The following is a 17,100-nucleotide window of genomic DNA, read 5'->3' as shown; positions in this document are numbered from 1 at the left end:
GATGAGACTCGCTCAGGATCATCATATAAGAGCCCCATAGCAGAAAAAAATTCTTCTACAGACCTTAAACAAGGATCATTAGGTTGGAGAGAAAAGGCCCACCCCTGTGGTTCTTTGCGCACAAGTGACATAATAAAACCAAAGAGCTGTGATTCATTCCCAGAGGACCTTGGTCTCAAACGAAAATATAACAAACAAGCATTTTTAAAGGAAAAAAAATCTTGCTGTTTACCATAAAAAACATCAGGCAGTCCTACCTTGGGTTCCACAAAATGAGCTTCAGAACAGCACGTGTTGCTGGAACTTGGCTACCTCCAGAGACAATCCCTGCAGGCGTTGAGCCAAATCCTGTATGGAAACCATACTGATCCCCAAATTTCTTTCCTTTTAGTTTTTTTGGGCTGGACTTACTGTTATGATCTGCAACAAGTACTAAGGAAAGATAGGGGAAAGCTGTCCCTACAGTAAGACTTAGCTGAATCCCTACAATGTAGCGGGCTGCCTGTTCCTAGCGAACCGACCCGCCTTAGTCCTCGGCTAGTCTGAACGAAGACCTATAGCATAAGGGGAGGGGTCCCTAAAAGAACTAAGGACTGGGACAAAAAAGGGACACCTCCTAAACAGAGAATTTGTTGCAGAACATAAAAAGACAAACAGACAAAAAGGTACAAGAGGTCTCAGAAGGACCAAATGAACTGATAGAGAAAGGCACAGAAGCACCTAGTGAAACAGTCAAACACTGAAGTCCAGCATAGCCAAAAGGGCGGAGCTGGAATATAAAGGCAGATGGTCACGTGACCGCAAAACACAAGATGGAAAAACAAACAGGAGGGTTCTAACAAAATCCTGATGATTGTTTTCCCCAATAAGCTTTGCTCGTAGCCGTTTACAGATCACCAGCCAACAAGTCAGAGAAGCGGGTATCAGATGTCAAAATCGGATCATAGCTGAGGAAACAGGTGCCGGTTACAATATTGTGACTGTGAGTCAGTCCACATCAATGCGAAAGTGCGATAGGATCCGTCATGAAATGACCATCAATCTCCTGCCCCCCAGTAACGTTACAGAACACGCCGGACACTGCCACAGAAAGACGCTTGTAACTGCCTGAAATGAGTTTCACAAAAATACCGGCTCATGTGTATGCTTCCCAAATGGAGTGCTTATGTTAGCCTTATATCTAGCTCTATAGGGTATGTACACACAGAGGGGTTTATATGAGGATTTTTATGGCTGACTAATCCATGTCAAAAAATACAAAAACAACTTTTTGGCTTTTAGTCTTTTTTTCTGCTTTTATTGATTCAGTTATTAGAGTATACTGAACAAATGTGTTTGGGGTATATTTTAATTTCAGGTCTCTTGGGTAATAGTCTGCGGACCCATTATTTGAGGCTATTGTGTTATTAGGAGTCGCTTGTTAGAGGAGCGAGAATCGCGTAGAGACACTAAAGAACTTGGGATGATATATGGGTAATATAATTTCTATTTAATCTAAAGCATACAGGATAAACTCTGGCCCGTGGGACACATCTAGCCTGCAGGGTGGTTTTACTTGGCCCGGAACACCAGAACCGCCGCCCCTATGTGGGTCCATTATTCTGTGTGGAGAACTATGTGGGGGTCATTGTTCTGTATGGAGGACTATGTGGGGGCCATTATTCTGTATGGAGGACTATGTGGGGATCATTATACTGTATGGAGCGCTATGTGGGGCCATTATTCTGTATGGAGGGCTATGTGGGGACCATTATACTGTATAGAGGGCTATGTGGGGACCATTATACTGTATGGCGGACTATGTGGGGTCCATTATTCTGTATGGAGGACTATGTGGAGCCCATTATTCTGTATGGAGGACTATGTGGGCCCATTATTCTGTATGAAGGACTATGTGGGGCCATTATTCTGTATGAAGGGTATTCTTCTGTATGGAGGACTATGTGGGCCCATTATTCTGTATGGAGGGCTATTCTTCTGTATGAAGGACTATGTGGGGCCATTATTCTGTACGGAGGACTATGTGGGCCCATTATTCTGTACGGAGGACTATGTGGGTCCATTATTCTGTATGGAGGACTATGTGGGGCCATTATTCTGCATGGAGGACAATGTGGGGCCATTATTCTGTATTGAGGACTATGTGGGGCCCATTATTCTGTATGGAGGACTATGTGGGGCCATTATTCTGTATGGAGGACTATGTGGGGCCCATTATTCTGTATGGAGGACTATGTGGGGCCATTATTCTGTATGGAGGACTATGTGGGGACCATTATACTGTATGGAGCGCTATGTGGGGCCATTATTCTGTATGGAGGGCTATGTGGGGACCATTATACTGTATGGAGGACTATGTTGGGGCCATTATACTGTATGGAGGACTATGTGGGGACCATTATACTGTAAGGAGGACTATGTTGGCCCATTATTCTGTATGGAGGACTATGTGGGCCCATTATTCTGTATGGAGGACTATGTGGGCCCATTATTCTGTATGGAGGACTATGTGGGCCCATTATTCTGTATGGAGGACTATGTGGGGCCATTATTCTGTATGGAGGACTATGTGGGGCCATTATTCTGTATGGAGGACTATGTGGGGCCATTATTCTGTATGGAGGACTATGTGGAGCCCATTATTCTGTATGGAGGACTATGTGGGCCCATTATTCTGTATGAAGGACTATGTGGGGCCATTATTCTGTATGAAGGGTATTCTTCTGTATGGAGGACTATGTGGGGCCATTATTCTGTATGGAGGGTTATTCTTCAGTATGGAGGACTATGTGGGGCCATTATTCTGTACGGAGGACTATGTGGGCCCATTATTCTGTACGGAGGACTATGTGGGCCCGTTATTCTGTACGGAGGACTATGTGGGCCCGTTATTCTATATGGAGGACTATGTGGGGCCATTATTCTGTATGGAGGACTATATGGGGCCCATTATTCTGTATGGAGGACTATGTGGGGCCCATTATACTGTATGGAGGACTATGTGGGGCCCATTATACTGTATGGAGGACTATGTGGGGCCATTATACTGTATGGAGGACTATGTGGGGCCATTATTCTGCATGAAGGACTATGTGGGGCCATTATTCTGTATGAAGGGTATTCTTCTGTATGGAGGACTATGTGGGGCCATTATTCTGTATGAAGGGTATTCTTCTGTATGGAGGACTATGTGGGGCCATTATTCTGTATGGAGGACTATTTCTCTGTATGGAGAACTATGTGGGGCCATTATTTTGTATGGAGGACTATGTGGGACCATTATTCTGTATGGAGGACTATGTGGGACCCATTATTCTGTCTGGAGGACTATGTGCGGCCCATTATTCTGTATGGAGGACTATGTGGGGCCCATTATAGTGTATGGAGGACTATGTGGGGCCATTATTCTGTATGGAGGACTATGTGGGGCCATTATTCTGTATGGAGGACTATGTGGGCCCATTATACTGTATGGGGGACTATGTGGGGCCATTATACTGTATGGAGGACTATGTGGGCCCATTATACTGTATGGGGGACTATGTGGGGCCATTATTCTGTATGGAGGACTATGTGGGGCCATTATTCTGTATGGAGGACTATGTGGAACCATTATACTGTATGGAGGACTATGTGGAACCATTATACTGTATGGAGGACTATGTGGGACCCATTATTCTGTCTGGAGGACTATGTGCGGCCCATTATTCTGTATGGAGGACTATGTGGGGCCCATTATAGTGTATGGAGGACTATGTGGGGCCATTATTCTGTATGAAGGGTATTCTTCTGTATGGAGGACTATGTGGGGCCATTATTCTGTATGGAGGGTTATTCTTCAGTATGGAGGACTATGTGGGGCCATTATTCTGTACGGAGGACTATGTGGGCCCATTATTCTGTACGGAGGACTATGTGGGCCCGTTATTCTGTACGGAGGACTATGTGGGCCCGTTATTCTATATGGAGGACTATGTGGGGCCATTATTCTGTATGGAGGACTATGTGGGGCCATTATTCTGTATGGAGGACTATATGGGGCCCATTATTCTGTATGGAGGACTATGTGGGGCCCATTACACTGTATGGAGGACTATGTGGGGCCCATTATACTGTATGGAGGACTATGTGGGGCCATTATACTGTATGGAGGACTATGTGGGGCCATTATTCTGCATGAAGGACTATGTGGGGCCATTATTCTGTATGAAGGGTATTCTTCTGTATGGAGGACTATGTGGGGCCATTATTCTGTATGAAGGGTATTCTTCTGTATGGAGGACTATGTGGGGCCATTATTCTGTATGGAGGACTATTTCTCTGTATGGAGAACTATGTGGGGCCATTATTTTGTATGGAGGACTATGTGGGACCATTATTCTGTATGGAGGACTATGTGGGACCCATTATTCTGTCTGGAGGACTATGTGCGGCCCATTATTCTGTATGGAGGACTATGTGGGGCCCATTATAGTGTATGGAGGACTATGTGGGGCCATTATTCTGTATGGAGGACTATGTGGGGCCATTATTCTGTATGGAGGACTATGTGGGCCCATTATACTGTATGGGGGACTATGTGGGGCCATTATACTGTATGGAGGACTATGTGGGCCCATTATACTGTATGGGGGACTATGTGGGGCCATTATTCTGTATGGAGGACTATGTGGGGCCATTATTCTGTATGGAGGACTATGTGGAACCATTATACTGTATGGAGGACTATGTGGAACCATTATACTGTATGGAGGACTATGTGGGACCCATTATTCTGTCTGGAGGACTATGTGCGGCCCATTATTCTGTATGGAGGACTATGTGGGGCCCATTATAGTGTATGGAGGACTATGTGGGGCCATTATTCTGTATGGAGGACTATGTGGGGCCATTATTCTGTATGGAGGACTATGTGGGCCCATTATACTGTATGGGGGACTATGTGGGGCCATTATTCTGTATGGGGGACTATGTGGGGCCATTATTCTGTATGGAGGACTATGTGGGACCATTATTCTGTATGGAGGACTATGTGGGGCCATTATTCTGTATGGAGGACTATGTGGAACCATTATACTGTATGGAGGACTATGTGGAACCATTATACTGTATGGAGGACTATGTGGGGCCCATTATTCTCTATGGAGGACTATGTGGGGCCATTATTCTGTCTGGAGGACTATGTGGGGCCCATTATTCTGTATGGAGGACTATGTGGGGCCCATTATTCTGTATGGAGGACTATGTGGGGCCATTATTCTGTATGGAGGACTATGTGGGGCCATTATTCTGTATTAAGGACTATGTGGGCCCATTATTCTGTTTGAAGAAATATGTGGGGCCCATTATTCTGTATGGAGGACCATGTGGGGCCATTATTCTGTATGGAGGACTATGTGGGGCCCATTATTCTGTATGGAGGACTATGTGGGGCCATTATTCTGCATGGAGGACTATGTGGGGCCCATTATTCTGTATGGAGGACTATGTGGGGCCCATTATACTGTATGGAGGACTATGTGGGGCCATTATTCTGTATGGAGGACTATGTGGGGCCATTATACTGTATGGAGGACTATGTGGAACCATTATACCGTATGGAGGACTATGCGGGGCCATTATACCGTATGGAGGACTATGCGGGGCCATTATACCGTATGGAGGACTATGTGGGGCCCATTATACCGTATGGAGGACTATGTGGGGCCCATTATTCTGTCTGGAGGACTATGTGGGGCCCATTATTCTGTCTGGAGGACTATGTGGGGCCCATTATTCTGTATGGAGGACTATGTGGGGCCATTATACTGTATGGAGGACTATGTGGAACCATTATACTGTATGGAGGACTATGTGGGGCCCATTATTCTGTGTGCAGGAATATGCGGGGCCCATTATTCTGTATGGAGGACTATGCGGGGCCCATTATTCTGTATAGAGGACTTTGTGCGGCCCCTTATTCTGTATACTTGTTGGTCTGCGACTTTTTCCAAGTTTTTCATTTAGGCCCTCTGTGTGTTTGAGTTTGACATGCCTGATCTAAGGAGACAGGTGTGCGTGTTTTAGCCAGTGCTTGATTTTATGCATTGGTCATATCTAATGATATGCTGTAGTTCATCAGGATAGGAGCTGCAAGAGTGCACTGTATGTAGCTATGTCATTTAGTGTCATTATATTATTGATGTCACACTATAAAAGCTAAGTGTTATGGGAATGATCCCTTATTCAGTGAAGTTTTCACAACGATACAACAGTGAATTGGAAACGCTTTAAGAATTTACATGTTTCTTTTTCCATGCTGAAAAAGCCCCCCACCCCCCATCCCCCAAATAAACAGCACCACCTGTACTATGGGAGTGTTTTCCTAGTGAAATCAATGTGAAACTTATTCATGGAGTATTTGTAGCATTTTTATGTGGATTTTGCAGTTGAATCTGTTCTAAAGTGCATGTAAAAAAAACCTCTGTGTGTACAGAGACTAACACTATTTTTCTTTACTAGGCTGAGAAATGCAAAAATACAGGGTGCAATACAGCTCCATATTGACTGCCATACGTTCAGGAGTCCAGGTCATCCCTTGATTGCTCTACAAGACCGTCCCCAACATACAGGCTGTCATAAGATAGCTAGTCTGAAGGGTTGTAAGAAGTGCTAACAGATCGTACGAGAAAATGGGTCTGAGTTTCATCAGTGTTTGTCATTTGATTTTCAGCACAGTTTGGTCATTGTGATTTTATATCATCAATGTTTCATTAGTTTTTCTCAAATATAAAAAAAAATACCTGAAGGAAGTTTCTGAAACTTCTCCTATCAAACAGTCCGTGAAAAATGGCACCCCAGTGCTGTTGGATTTTTTTTTTTTTTTTTACAGGCCATAGATTTGCATTGAGTTCGATTGAAGAGTTTGATGAAAATCGGACATGTCTCTTATTTTGAATGGACCACTTGATCTCTGAAGATACACGGGACATGTGAATAACCCCATACACTATAACAGGTATGAGTTCTCACCGTGAAAAACACAGATAGAACTCGTACACAATACTGATGTCTGAATGAGCCCTAATAAACCGAATGAGTCAAAGAAAAGTAATTTAAAGGGGTTGTCTGGTTAGAGAATGCTGCCTCAGCAATCTGCTAATTACCCTATTACCACTCCTGACAAAACATTGATTTTGATGGTGGGAGTTGTCTATTTCATTGTTAGAAGCTTTTACAACTATTCTGATGTTAGTAAAGACTAATCTATAATAAGGGTTTGTGCACACATTTAGTATTTTTTACAGTAGATTCTTCTGCTGCCAAAACCAGAGTGTTTGCAGGAAAAACGCTGCATAAAATAGACACGTTTTTGATGTGTTTTTACTTGAGTTTCTTCATATTCATTTTAATAGGTGAATAATGCTGCAAACTTTCTGAAAGTATTGACACGCTGCAGATTCGAAAAAAAAAACAAAACCACACTTTGAGGCTACATTCCCACGATGAGCTTTTGGTGCGATTTTCAATTTTCAAAATTTGAATTTTTATGCCCTTAAATCAGAGAGATATGTCACACAAAATAGTTAATAAATAACATTTCCCACATGTCTACTTTACATCAGCACAATTTTGGAACCATTTTTTTTTATTTTTTTATTAGGGAGCTAGAAGGGTTAAAAGTTGACCAGCGATTTCTCATTTTTACAACAAAATTTACAAAACCACTTTTTTATGGAAAGCATCACATTTGAAGTCACTTTGAGGGGTCTTTATGACAGAAAATACCCAAAAGTGGCACCATTCTAAAAACTGCACCCCTCAAGGTGCTCAAAACCACATTCAAGAACTTTATTAACCCTTCAGGTTAACATTTAACTTTTATCACAAAAATGTTACTTTACACCCATTTTTTTATTTTTGCAGGGGTAACAGGAAAAATGGACCCCAAAATTTGGTGTCAATTTCCGCTGAGCACGCAAATACCCCATATGTGGGGGAAAACCACTGTGTGGGCGCACGGCAGGGTTCGGAAAGGAAGGAGCGCAATTTGACTTTTTGAATGTAAAATTTTCTTGAATAAGTAGCGGACACCATGTTGTGATTGGGGAGCCCCTGATGTGCCTAAACAATGGAAACCCCCCACAAGTGACACCATTTTGGAAACTAGACCCCTCAGGGAACTTATATAGATGTGTGGTGAGCACTCTGAACTCCCAGGTGCTTCACAGAAGTTTATAACATGGAGCCGTGAAAATAAAAAAATCAAACTTTTTCCACAAAAATGATGTTATTTTCACAAGGGTAAGAGGAGCAAATGGACCCCAAAAACGTTTGTGCAATTTCTATATGTGGGAAAAATACAGTGTTTGGGCGCACGGCAGGGTTCAGAAGGGAAGGAGCACTGTGTGACTTTTTTAATGCAAAATTGGCTGGAATTGTCGTGTTTGGAGAGCCCATGATGCGCCTAAATTGTGGAAACCCCCCACAAGTGACCCCATTTTGGAAACTAGACCCCTCAAGGATTTTATCAAGGGGTATAGTGAACATTTTGAACCTAGACATACGACAAAGAATTTGATAACATTAGGTCATCATATTGAATAAGTTGCCATTAGTCTTGAGCGCAAGTGCTCGCTACTTGAGTTTGCATCGGGTACTCAGGTATGCACCATGTATCACGGGTGCTCAAGTGACATGCTTGAGTCCCTGCCCGCATGTTTCATGGTTATTAGACACCCAAAAAAAACAATATGCAGGGATCGCTCGTGCATGGCAGGCAATCCCCGCAAGGTTTTTTTGGCCGTGAAGCAATATGGGGCGAAGCATGTCACTCCAGCACCCGCGATACTCGGTGCATACCCGAGCACCCGATGCAAACTCAAGTAGCGAGCACTTGCGCTCAAAACTAGTCGCCATATCGTCATCATTTTTTTCTTTACTTTTGAAAAAATCCCAATCCCAACACAACCCTGACCCTAGCACAACCCCGACCCTAACCTAGCACAACCTTAACCCTAGAGTTTATTTTTTACACCGTTCCTCATGCGGTATAAGTGATTAGACGACTTCATTCTTCAGGTCGGTGCGATTACAGAGATTCCAGATTCATATCAGCTTTTTATCAATGACAGCTGTCACACAGTAAAAGACGCTTTTTTCTTGCAAAGACTAGTTTTTGCATAGCCATATTTTGAGAGCTATAATTTTTCCATATTTCAGCCAAGAGAGTCATGTGACAGTTTGTTTTTTGCGGGACGAGTTTTTATTGGTACCATTTTTGGGCACGTGACATTTTTTTGATCGCTTTCAATTCCGATTTTTGGGAGGCAGAATAAACAAAAAACAACAATTCAGGAATTTTTTTTTTTTTCATGCCGTTCCGCGTGTGGTGAAATTAATAAGGCAGCGTTATTCTTCGGGTCAGCACGTTTACAGCGGTACCACATTTATATATTTTTTTATGTTTTGGTGCTTTTACACAATAAAAGCTATTTTATAGAAAATTTTTTTTTTTTTCACCGCTTTATTCTGAGAGCTGTAACTTTTTTATTTTTCGGCTGATGGAGCTGTATGGCGGCTTGTTTTTTTGCGGGACAAGATGAAGTTTTCAGCGGTACCATTTTTATTTACATTCGGTTTTTTTTATCGCGTTTTATTCCATTTTTTGGTTGGCGGTATTATGATAAAGCATTGTTTTTTGCTGCGTTTTTTAATTATTTTTTTACTGTGTTCACTAAAGGGGTTAACTAGCGGGACAATTTTATAGGTCAGGTCGTACCGGACGCGGCGATACCAAATATGTGTAATATTTATTATATTTTTATTTTTTGGGGATTATTTATTTTTATTTATTTTTTTCTTTTTTTACTTTTACACTATGTCCCTCTATGGGACTTTCACTTTTTGCAGCCTGATCAACTGTATAACATAGAGAGCAGAAGCAGCTCCCTATGTTATGCAGCCTGTCAGCGCTGCACACGGAGAAGTTGCTTTGGTCATGAATCTATGGGATATTGTCAAGAGGAATATGAGACACCAGACCCAACCATGCAGACGAGCTGAAGGCTGCTATCAAAGCAATCTGGGCTTCCATAACACCTCAGCAGTGCCACAGGCTGATCGCCTCCATGCCACGCCACATTGATGCAGTAATTGATGCAAAAGGAGCACCGACCAAGTATTGAGGGCATTTACTGAACATACATTTCTGTAGGCCAACATTATGGATTTTAAAAACATTTTTCAATCTGTTGTTAGAAAGTATTCTAATTTACTGAGATAATGACTTTTGTGTTTTCATTGTCTGTAAGCCATAATCACCAACATTAACAGAAATAAACACTTGAAATAGATCACTCTGTTTGTAATGACTCTATATAATATATGAGTTTCATTTTTTGTATTGAAGAACTGAAATAAATTCACTTTTTGGTGATATTCTAATTTAGTGAGATGCACCTGTATGTGTGGAGAAAAAAGGGCCCAGAATTTCAGGAAAAGAACATCTCGCCAACATTAAGCATGGGGATAGATCAATCATGCTTTGGAGTTGTGTTGCAGCCAATGACACGGGGAACATTTCACAGGTGGAGGGTAGAATGGATTCAATGAAATTTCAACAAATTTTTAATGCAAATATAACACCATCTGTAAAAAAGCTGAAGTTGAAAAGATGATGGCTTCTACAAATGGATAATGATCCTAAACACACGTAAAAATCCACAATAGACTACACCAAAAGGCGCAAGCTGAAGGTTTTACAATGGCCCTCACAGTCCCCTGATCTGAACATCACTGAAAATCTGTGACTAGACCTCAAAATAACAGTGCATGCAAGACGACCCAGGAATGTCACAACTGGAAAAATTTTCGATGATGACGCCATGTAAACGGTTAAACATGTAGGGGGGGACTATATTTTAATAGCTTGCCCTGTTTTGCATATAACCTATGGCACCCGGGATGCCGTTTATTCAAGAATAGTAGCAATAATTGCTCAATATAAAGAGTCTAATTAGAAAACTGGGGGCAAAGCAACTTTTAATCAGTTTATTTCTACACCCTCATTTATGTATATATAAAAATAAAAGTTAAGTTTTAGGTCCTATTAGTGAGGGATATTTGGTGGGGGTTCTCCCCTTTTTGTATGTACTGTTGAATCCCTCCCAGGACTGTATATACCCCACTGTTTTTTCCAAATATTAAGTTGAGAGTGCCAAAAATTATTTTCTGGAACAATTTGAAGGATGTCAACACTTTCGGCCATGACTGTATTTAATACTGACCTATGTTATAGAAGTAAGTTGTAATCTTTGGCTCAGATGTTCAATGATTACAAACTTTATAAATGGTTTGTTCCCTCTTAGGAAGTTCTCACCTAATCACAAGCTCTGAAATGCCCACTTGGAACGCTCAGATGGCTGTGCATGCTCACCACCACTCCAATAAATGTTCAGGGGACTGTTAGACATTGCCGAGTGCTGTACTTGGGATTGATGGGACCCCCTGCGGTCAGCATCATATCACCTATCCTGTGGATAAGTTTCTAGCTTGGGAGAACCCATTTAAGACATACCTGTCCTTCCACACAAAACTTGAAAAAACACAAGACTTGCTTGCCTCAACCCCCCCCCCCCCCCAATATCAGGTTAAAACTGCTTTAGCTGCACTTCAGCCTAATATGACCTTGAAATGTCCCGCATCTTATGCTCTGTAACCTGCCATCCATTCTTCGCAGGTCAGAGGCTCCTCTTTATCAGCATTCTGCCAGCTTTATAGGTGCTGGAATATCCTCTGACCTAAAAGCCCATCTCCCTGATAATGTATGTTTGGATGTCATTTGACAGGCAGAACAGCAGAGATAACGCCCTGCTCCCTTCCTGTAATCTGTCTCTGCTGTTTGACAAGGAGTGGACAGCACTTTGGGGTGAATTTTCGTACTCAGAACATCATGTCGGGTAAATAAAATACTTTGCCATTTTGATAGCTATTGTATGGGCCATATTCAGCCTAAGGCTGAAATCAGATTCCATGTTTCATAGTTCGTATACGCACCACAATTCCCGGACCAGGTCTCCTGACCTAACAGCCTGAGTCCGTCAGTTTGGTTCCAGCAACCCCTGGCCGATCAGTATATGGACCACAAAACACAGAAGTCTGATTTCAGCCTGAGTTTATTGAAATGACAGTGGAGAACTGCTTTGCATTGAAGATCAGGAAATTGCACAGCTTAAAATAAGTTTTGTATATTACCATACATATTAATGCATTTTCAGGACTTGATACCTCCTCTCAATGCAGTAAAATAAAAGAGTGCATTAGTTAGGACCACAAGTCTTCAGTTATTTAGGCTTTGTTTGCACAGTCAGGATTAGCACTAGGCAAATCCTCTGTGGATTTTCAGGAATCTGTGTCTAAATCCAGATAGTATCAACAACGTCTAAGCCTGGCTTATGTGCATCTTCCTGTGACAGCCGTGACCGTTCACGTGGTTTACACAGGACATGTTACCTACGTAGACGCCTCTACAAACATAACATATTTACATGGAGTAAACATCTGCCAAGCTCTAGGAAATATAAAGTCGTTACACATGAACACGGCAATAGTGTTATAATGCAGTCACGTAAATGTACCTGAGCCGCCATCATGGCATTCTCCAGTGTGTACAGAGGCAGAAGCACTGAGAACTGGTAAAGCAGATCCAGGGTTCAGCAATACAAATGGACACCAAGATAGTACAGAAAACTCATAAATCCAGGATAATTTACACTATAAATACCAGAATAGCATACAATCAGAAACACAGTTTTCCAGGATTTTAAATGTATGGCCTACCCCTGGGGGTCCCTCATCAGGGCCCTTTACTGCATCGCCTGGAAGACTCCAATCCATGGTGCAGGGATTGGTATTATTGTAGTTCGGGAGCATGCAAGAGAGCAGCAGACATAACTCTATGGGACAGGTCTGTGCTTCATTAAGGCTGTTTTCTGGACAAAACACTGCTAGTTTTTCTGCCTAATATGTAATTAAATAAAGGATTTAACAGGGGAACAATTTCAGGGTCTTGCATATGTAGACTGGGTTTTCTGGTGGAGTCGTCCCAAGAAAACACAGAAGTATAGGAGCGGTGCAAGGAATCCAGCCATTGAGCTGGGGACCAATGATGAGCAGCACTTGTTGCTCAGTCACCTTGTAGTGCCTCCACAGGACAAATTAAGCATTAATTACACAGAAAAACTACAGTCTAAGGGGGTGGAGGGCAATAGTTTTTTTTTTTTTTTACAGATGAAGCATGGACACATTTCAGGGCTTGCACAGTGAAACCAATAGGATAGGTAATAAAATATTGATTGGTAGCAGGCTGACTCCTGGGACCCTCAGTAATCAGTAGAATGGGGCAGCAGTGCACATGATCTATTACTATTCCATTCACTTATCCATTCTGCTGATCAGTGCAGGTCCCTCCGCTCAGACCTCTACCGATCAATTATTACCTGCAACAATGGGGTTTTCACTTTACCACCCCTTTAATTTTAATTGGTATATACACACGTCTGTTGGTCTAATTTACGGTGGTTTGCTGATCAAATTTGTGTGTCACACAAGTGCTGTCCTCATCTTCACTGGAGTAGTTGATGAAGCTTTGAATTTTTTCTTTTTTCTTCATGCAAAATGAAAACAAAAAATAAACATGACAAAGATAGTAAAAGCTGACAGAGACCAAAAACGGATCTAGCACACCAAAATAAATAAATCTATTGTGTGAATTCGGCACAATACAGAAACGTGCTTAGGTCTCCAAATGGGTGAACCTATTTATTTTAAACAAAAATTTTAACTTTTACAAAAAAGGCTCCTGCAATAAAAAGAAATGGGCATTGTGTGTTTTGGGTGGACATCCTATTTAATGATAAATGCTGATTCAGTGTGCAGTCAGATTCTGGAAGCTACAGCTGTGGCATAGGAAGAAACATGCGGCCCATCTGCAACACACAGGGCATGAGGAGGATCTGAACAATGGCAGCGTGCTCCACATCCACAGATAGCGCCGCCATCTATAGTCCTAGTCTCTAGTAATGAAGAGCACTGCATGCAGCAACACCGTCACGTGAAGTAAAGTCACATTACACCAGCTCCTCCAGAGAAAAGTAACGTATAGGTCAGAGCCGCATGGTGGAGGCTTGTGTGTGATGACCCTGCAGGCCCGCTCCCCTGTACAGAGCCGCATGGTGGAGGCTTGTGTGTGATGACCCTGCAGGCCCGCTCCCTCGTACAGAGCCGCATGGTGGAGGCTTGTGTGTGATGACCCCACAGGCCCGCTCCCCTGTACAGAGCCACATGGTGGAGGCTTGTGTGTGATGACCCTGCAGGCCCGCTCCCTCGTACAGAGCCGCATGGTGGAGGCTTGTGTGTGATGACCCTGCAGGCCTGCTCCCCTGTACAGAGCCACATGGTGGAGGCTTGTGTGTGATGACCCTGCAGGCCCACTCCCTCGTACAGAGCCGCATTGTGGAGGCTTGTGTGTGATGACCCCACAGGCCCGCTCCCCTGTACAGAGCCACATGGTGGAGGCTTGTGTGTGATGACCCCACAGGCCCGCTCCCCTGTACAGAGCCACATGGTGGAGGCTTGTGTGATGACCCTGCAGGCCCGCTCCCTCGTACAGAGCCGCATTGTGGAGGCTTGTGTGTGATGACCCCACAGGCCCGCTCCCCTGTACAGAGCCACATGGTGGAGGCTTGTGTGTGATGACCCCACAGGCCTGCTCCCCTGTACAGAGCCACATGGTGGAGGCTTGTGTGTGATGACCCTGCAGGCCCGCTCCCTCGTACAGAGCCGCATTGTGGAGGCTTGTGTGTGATGACCCCACAGGCCCGCCCCCCTGTACAGAGCCACATGGTGGAGGCTTGTGTGTGATGACCCCACAGGCCCGCTCCCCTGTACAGAGCCACATGGTGGAGGCTTGTGTGTGATGACCCTGCAGGCCCGCTCCCTCGTACAGAGCCGCATTGTGGAGGCTTGTGTGTGATGACCCCACAGGCCCGCTCCCCTGTACAGAGCCACATGGTGGAGGCTTGTGTGTGATGACCCCACAGGCCTGCTCCCCTGTACAGAGCCACATGGTGGAGGCTTGTGTGTGATGACCCTGCAGGCCCGCTCCCTCGTACAGAGCCGCATTGTGGAGGCTTGTGTGTGATGACCCCACAGGCCCGCTCCCCTGTACAGAGCCACATGGTGGAGGCTTGTGTGTGATGACCCCACAGGCCCGCTCCCCTGTACAGAGCCACATGGTGGAGGCTTGTGTGTGATGACCCCGCAGGTCCGCTCTCCCATACAATCACAATTAGGCAACTTTACAATTGGCCACAGTTTTTATACATTGTTCACAATTTTATAACTTTTTTCAGCAAAAATTGTGCAGACAATAATGGTAACACTGCAACAATTCATTGTAAAACACATTCAATCAGCAGCAACGTGTGAACCCGGCCTGAGCAGTGACCGGCTCCAGACTTAAGTCACCTGTGTGAACCGTCTCACAGGACCAGGCCCATCTGGAGGGAACCCCGAGAGGCGGCTGCTACCTGGTGGCATCCCTGGCTCTGCTTTTGATTAGCCAGCCTGACATGATGCCATCAGGTAAGAGGTGGCTCACCGGGATCCCGTCCAGCGACCACTGATTTGGGCAATAGACCAGGCCATGTGAAGCAGCTCACACCAGCTGTAGCAGATCAGCTCCTGTTGATAGATCTGCTGCTCTCATGCAGTTTATGGATCCTGCGGAGGTGTTCGTCCCTTCTACCCCCGCACACCCATCTGTGTACCCAGGACCGCTGGACTGTGCGTCCATAGGAACTGGGAGGACCCCTGTACAGCCCCTCTCCAGGCGGATTAGCACACAGCTCGCCACGCTGCGCTCAGTTACAGCCACCTATGAGCAGATCGGCACCACGAGCAGCCTGTGCACAGGATGGTACTGGGGACTCGCTGCACACTGGCTATCCAGACCCGAGACCCCGCACAGAAGACGAAACAAAGAGCCCACGCTCCATGGCGGCGGCCCCGTGCTCGCCCCTGCAGCCCGCACACCCCGGCGCCGCTCCCGCCACTCTCTCACTCATCACCAGCACAGCTACTCACCTTTTTATTGCTCTTGAAGTCCTGGCAAATATATGAGCACCAGCCATGAAACCATCATCCTGATTGGCCTTGGGGGCAGGGCCATCCGCTGATTGGTTGTAACATAAACTGGGCGGGCTTTCCGTGGATCAATGACGTTTAAGGTAACAAACAGAACACTTCTATATAAGCACTGATTGGCTGCGGGTCCCAGCGGCTATTCGGATTAACTGTTTTCTATTGGTGGCGGGTTTTAGATTAGGTTTTTGTATGGCCGCATATAATTGGCTGTTACTTTGATTGGCAGCGTCGATAACCCATCATTAATTACAATAATAATTAGGAAAGTAATGCAATTTATTACCGTCTGCCAAGTCACGTGGTAACCGGGTAACTCCGGAGCGGATGCTCTGCCTGACGCGGTGCATGCAGAAGAGTCAGGGAGGAAAGGACGGCGCACGGTTTAGTTACAGGCTGTAGTGTATGAGCAGGTGGTCAGCAGCACGGACTACTCTAGCGCATGGTGCATCGCTGCTGCCTGGATGCCCTTACATGACGTCATGATCACATGACCACGGTTTTGCGTACCCCACGTGACCTGCATGGACGAGCAGGCAGAGGTCTATTGTTCACAGTGTCGCATCCTGCCTGCTCTGCGCCAAATGTGTGGAGTGCGGGTCACATGCCCTGTACTCACCCACAAGGTGATCCCTAATAATGCGGACCCTCACCAGTGACCTGACCTGGATGTGAGTGGGAACATTGGGGATTGGTGCAACCACTGCTGGATCGCGATCAGCAGATCACAGACCTGCCAGATCTGCCCCAGCAGGTGATCCTGTGCCCAGAGAGGGCTCCATACATATTACAGTGGATTGTGAAAGTAGTCACTCCCTGGCTTTTTCCTATTTTGTTACATTACAACCTGTGTGTAAATATTTTTGTAATCCGATTTGTGTGTGATGCATCAGCGCTAAATAGTCTAAGTTGGTGAAG

General features: G+C 44.6%; 1 protein-coding gene across 2 annotated transcripts in view; it reads right to left on the bottom strand.

Moving 5' to 3' along the window:
- Positions 1–16,668, bottom strand: part of LRRC28 (leucine rich repeat containing 28) — a 60,228-nt gene extending 43,560 nt beyond the window's left edge. The window contains exon 1 of one of the 2 annotated variants that reach the window (XM_073653335.1): positions 16,469–16,668. The gene's annotated coding sequence lies outside the window, so the exon portion shown is untranslated. Of the gene's footprint in view, positions 1–16,125; positions 16,270–16,468 lie in introns of those variants that run through there. The other variant, XM_073653334.1, reaches the window with a different exon arrangement.
- Between the last annotated feature and the right edge of the window lie 432 nt (positions 16,669–17,100).

This window comes from Phyllobates terribilis, unplaced genomic scaffold (genome assembly GCF_046119375.1).
Source record: "Phyllobates terribilis strain yellow unplaced genomic scaffold, ASM4611937v1 Scaffold_11__3_contigs__length_659146591, whole genome shotgun sequence".
Lineage (NCBI taxonomy): Eukaryota > Metazoa > Chordata > Amphibia > Anura > Dendrobatidae > Phyllobates > Phyllobates terribilis.
The sequence above is the reverse complement of the archived record's forward strand: the minus strand, read 5'-3'. Positions and strand labels throughout refer to the sequence as shown.